The sequence below is a fragment of the Populus euphratica genome, unplaced genomic scaffold (genome assembly GCF_000495115.2).
Source record: "Populus euphratica unplaced genomic scaffold, PopEup_1.0 scaffold27.1, whole genome shotgun sequence".
Taxonomy (NCBI): domain Eukaryota; kingdom Viridiplantae; phylum Streptophyta; class Magnoliopsida; order Malpighiales; family Salicaceae; genus Populus; species Populus euphratica.
Window position 1 is genome coordinate 1,315,995 of NW_011499899.1, and position 6,058 is coordinate 1,322,052.

Sequence of the window (6,058 nt, forward strand, 5' to 3'; positions counted from 1 at the left end):
AAACCAAAGCGCTTGCTTTCGCCGGCTTAAGCAGCCAGAACCCTGGTGTAATTACAATTGCGAATGCGGTGTTTGGATCGGATCCACCCATTAATCCTGATGTCCTCGCCAAGGCCTTCCAACTGGACAAGAAGGTAGTCGACTATCTTCAGAAATCATTCTAGTCGGACAAGAACAAGACATGGAGCAGTGGCCCTGCGATTTCGGATTATATTTGACATGTTCTCATCGTTATTTCCTCTGTCGTATTTTTTTTTCATAAATAAATAGGTTGCTGAACCTGTATCTTATGCTTATTCTATAATAATATACAAAGCATTATAATATAGCACTGGTAATAATATAGAATCCATAATAATATAACACAAAGGAACTGCAGTTAGCGCTCTTTCTAACTGGTCCTTTTTTTGGTTGAAAATGTTTTCTCCCTTTTTATTTTTATTTTTGTTTCCTCTCACGTTAGCGAGCAATAATTATCACTTTGTTCGATATTTGATAGGGAATTATTTCAGCAATTGCAGTCATAGTTTGACTCTAAGATCTAAGAGTGTGAAGGATTGTTATAAGAAGATGGAGATTGAGATAGTTAAAGCTGATGTTGTTAAAGATAAAGAGGCTATAATAACAAGATTTTATAACAGTTTGAATACAAAGATAGCTAATATAATTGAATTACATCATTATATTGCAATAAAGAATATGGCTTACATTGCTATCTTGATAGAGAGATAATTGGAAAAAAAAAAAAACTCTAAAGAGGTAATTTATTTTTATGGACCAAAATAGGGATGGATTCAAATTAAAATAAATCATGAATAACCTCATAAAATAATTAAGATAGTTGATGTCATGAAAATGTATTTAAGAAAAACCATATAGTAAATGTGACATTTTATTTGTAAGAATGTGGTAAAGATGGCGTCTATTTTCCTTTAAGCATAAATAATTTTTTTACTTGAATCTCTGGAATTAGTGCATAATTTAGAATTCCTAGTTAGGGGGAAGTTTATTTTTATTTATTTTTTCTTTTAATTTTTAAAGGTATCAATTTATATCGGGTAATGACAGCTTGTCAACTCCATATGGTATACTAAGGTTAAGGCTATGTGTATGTGTTTTCTTGTCAATTTATTTCTAAGCATTTATTTAATTTAATTTTATCTATTATTTATTATGTTCATTTTAATCGGCTAGATTGAATGTGCATATATTTTATTTTTCAAGTTTTCACAAGCATCATAAAAACCAATAAAAAGCTTTAGGCTTGAGCTTGTCACCTTTTAGGATTAAATGGGAAGATTTAGGCAATGAATATGACTTATATCCATTAATACTCACTAGAACTTTCGTTTAAACTAAAACTCACCCTATACTCAAGGTATCATAGAGTTTACTCCTATACCATGTTGCATAAGCTTAAGAGACAGAATTGTCAACCTTAGGAAAATCTTTTGGGAGAGACAAGCCCTGCCAAACCTTTTATTAGCTAGATCATATCCATGTGGTTGACCTCTTAATAAGATGCGAATAGTAACATGACATATATATATTTGTTTATACAATGATCTTATGAATCCCTAAAAATAAGAGATTTTATCAATTTTATTTTAATACCAAAAAAAAGATTTCATTGATTTTGTCCTTTTTACTTTTTTTAAATTAATCTCTAAAAATAGCATATTTAATTGATTTTGGATTGTTGATGAAAAGTTTTCATGTTAATCCATAAAATAAAAGATTTCATCAAGCTAAGACTTTTGGAAAAAAAAAATTGCACCTAATTCCTAAAAAATAGAAGATTTTGTTGAAACTTCTTTCTAAAGCATTGTTGAAACAACAAACTCATCAATTTATTTTTTATTTCAAAAACATATCAAGGAACCTTACATTAATAAACTAATATCTTTTAGCCTTGTTTGGGATGTTTTACCTATTATAACTAGGGTTATTTAGCTTGTATTTAGTTTTTTTAAAAAAAAAAGTAATTAGAGATGGATTAATTATTTAATTTTAAAGTAATTAGAGATGGATTAATTATTTAATTATAAATAAAACTTGGGTATGAGAGTTTTCTCTTACAGTCAGTTCCTAATGGAACTTTTTCAAGACTTATCAAAGATTAACTGTCTTTCTAGTTTTTATCTTCACTTATCAAAGAATTAACCGAGTTTTATGGTGACTCTTATACTTCTCATTCGCGTCTTATTTATAAATGTTGGCTAGGGGTTGGTTACTCATTGTCCTAGTGTCTCATTATAGGTTATCGTTGTGTTAATATTAATTCCAAACCTGATCTTAGCTTGTATAGGAAGGGTTAATTTAATTGTGAATTTCTTAGTCTTCTTACCTTATAGAGAGGGAAAAATATTGGGTGTCATAACCCATTTTTGGGTTATTTCTCGATTCATTTTTTTCCAACCTAAAAAAAAAAGAATGGAACATGACATAATGCCCTTTTTGAACAGCATTGTGCTACTTCTTCCCCTGGATGCGTAGAGGTTGGGGAAAAAGAGGTTTGTTCCCCTATATTTTCCCTCTCCCTCTCTCTCCCATGACCCGAAAAACCAACAAGACACACACCCATTAAATTGCCAAGACAAAAATGCAGAGGAGACAAGTCCTACGGACTGCTCTAGGGCAGCTGCCCAATGGCCGTCGGCCGCCCTACCCTTGTGCCATGACTGGAATGGGGTAGTAGCCCTCTCTCCCCTTTTTCACCCTTATAAATAGTAGGGGAAAGAGAGCAAAACGGGGGGGGGATTTTGACGAGATATTAGATGAATGAAATGAAAAAACCAGAAAGGGGAGATTGGAGAGAAAACAGAGAAAGATGGGTGGAGGATGAGAGATTGAAGGAAGAATTGATTGAGATACAGGAGGGAGAATGAGAAGAAAAACAGAGAGCAAAAACATAGAAAAAAAAAAAGAAAGAGAGAATGAAAGAGATTTAATGAAAAAAAGAAGGAATAGAAAGAACAAAGAAATAGAAAAAAAAAAAGAAAAAAGGGAGAACAAAAGGGATGGAAGAGAGAAACTGGAAAAAAAAAAAACAGAGAAAAGCAAAGGAAAACAGGGGAGAATATAGGGGAGAGAGAGAGAAGAGAAATAGAAGTAAAACATACCAGAAAGAGAGAAGACACAGGGACTAGGGGAAAGAAACAAAGACAGTGACGGGGGGAAAAGCAATCAAAATATAAGGGGATAAGGAAAAACAGAGGCTTGAACCTCTGCACAAGGAAGAAGAATAACAGTCACCACCGCAGCAGCCACCATCATTTTTTTCCATCTCAAACCACTGCTAACGACAGTGAACACGCTCCTTCACTCCAAGTAATCTTCTCTCCTTCTCTGATCCATCTTGCTGGTTTGTTTCATTTGCATGTAGAACATGAGCAATTCATGTTCTGCAACAAATGAAATATAATTAGTCGATTACTATGCTATAATGAACTAGTAACTCTGCTCAGCACAGTAACCAGTTATCTTCTCATGCTGGACTTTAGTAGTGTACTTCACACTGTTGGGCCAAGTCCAGCTTGGTAGAAAGAAGGTTTTCTTTTTGGGCCGAGTCTGGTCCCGTTAAAAAAATCAAAAATCCATTTAAAAAATCTTGGTTCTATCGCGTATTTTTTTTTAATATTGGTTTGTATTTCTATATTATAAGGATACAAATAAAGTATTAAATGGCCGGTTTTCATTGAAACATTGAAAAAATTATGAAACAAAAAAAAACTTTTGTTTACATACATGCGGTCATATCCTATTTTCATATGATAAAAATTTAAAAATATGTGTTAGCATGCATTTTAACTTTAATAACTAGTTTATTAAAGTCATGAGAACCAGGTCAACATTTTAAAAATTCTAAAAAAAATATTTTATTTTCTTTTAATATTTGAGATTACAAACTTACACGTAAGACGTACTTCTAATATTCAAATTAAATCTTTGATTGACATCAAAATGGTTAGATTTCACCTTATAAGATAAAGACCTCCATATCAAGAAAAACTTTTTTTGAAAACCATAGACAAACCAACAATTAAAAAACATGACAAGACCTTAGTTTTCTATCAGACAATTAAACAATGTAGCTTAACTTAGGTAAGACGTATTTGAGATGTTAATACCTTTTCTTTATACAACCAGTCCTCATGCCCAATCTTTGAGACCAGTTGGGGTTTTTAGTGACCAAATTATTATATAACGTCTCATTTCTGCTTTTCACTAATAAAAAATAAGAATTCATAGTCTTTCCATATTTATCATATAGATACTTACAAGAGTGGACAATTTCACCGCAACACCACACACGTGCGACATTGGAGAAATTCTATTTTCCTAGAAATTTTATCCATTTTAAGTTTTTTGTGCGCACCATCAACTATATAATTTTAAACCTTTAACCAGCACTAATAGATGTTTGAAATATTAAAAAAAAAATCATTAATTTCTATAGAAACTTTACAACTGCAAGTTCAAAGATAACCCAAATAATTGGAAAAACAAATTGCTAAAAAAATTCTAAAGTACACATCTTTTTTTAAAAATATTATGATGACAACATATTGAATCGATCAAGGTCAATTCAAGTTAACATATAAAATCTATAACTCAAATTATGAAACATTGATAACCTCATAAAAAGAAAAGAAAAATCATATTGGAGCTCAATTCTCAATCAACTCTATATTAATCATTGAAATTGAAAAAAAAAAACATAAATCAAAAAAAGGATATAAAGACCATGTCAACTAGGGTTAACCTCCCAAGATTAGATTATGAATTCAGGATAACCCAATAAAAAGAAAATCAAAACAAACTACAAAGCTCAATTCTCAATTAGTCCACAATTAAAAGATAAAATTGAAAAAAATCAATTAAAAAAAAAACCTGATTTAACATGCCAAGCCATTTACTCAAATCATGACACAAGGACAACCTCATAGAAAGTAAACAAAAATAAATTATGAAGCTTAATTTTCAATCAACCTAAAAGGTGAAGGATAAAATTAAAAAAAAAACTCAATTATAAATAGGACCAAAAACAATTGATCCAACAAAGTTAACCGATAAAACTCATGAGTTTTGTCATGATATTAAGATAACCTTATAAAAAATAAAATAAATTAAATTATGAAAAATAATCCATAACAAATTCACTGTTAAATGATGAAATTGAAAAATAAAATAAAAAGGATATTTTTCTTATAAACAATACTTTATAAGGATGAGAATAATGATTTTATCTCCTCAATTAGTTCTTTTTAATGTTTTAGATGGAGGAAGAAAAATCATAGTGACCTATTAGATTTGTGTCTTATGCTATGTCATGGGTTGAATCAAAAAAAAAATTATGTAAAGAAAAGAATATTCATGTATTGCTCACACATGTGTTAAACACGAAGAAATTTTTTTGACTTTGATCATAGATTTAAATGAATTAATTAAGGTGGTTTCATTTGATTATATGAGAAAAAACAACCAATGACAGTTGTTGCTACCCAATTTTTGACCTATATTTTTGATAAATTTTCAGAAAAAATCAAAAATAGCAAAAAACAATGAAAACCCCCCAAAAAATGTGCATGATATATTTACATCGTTTTTAGCATTTTCAACGTCATCTTAGAAGAATATAAATTTTTAAAGATATTTTGAACGCGTTCAACTTTTAATGTGTTAATTTTACAATCACTGATTTTTTGAATCGACGTTAATATTACTCACTTTAAAAAAATTCAAAAAATGAAAAAAACCAAAATCACAAAAAAAATAATAAATCAAGGGACTAGTTTGAAAAGATGACAACATGTTACCAGTAAATACTAGGCTATAATAAAAAACAAGGGTGGGGAATGAAGAGGGAGGGGTGCGAATAAAAATTTTGGTAGGGGAAGTGACATGACTAAAAGATTGATGTCTTCTCCCAAGTGCAGGAGTGTCGAAGTAATAAATAACCCGGCAAGACCGGGGTCGAACCACAGGGAGGTGAATTGTACAAATTATAAACGACAATAGTACAACAACAATAATAATAATAACAACAACAATAATA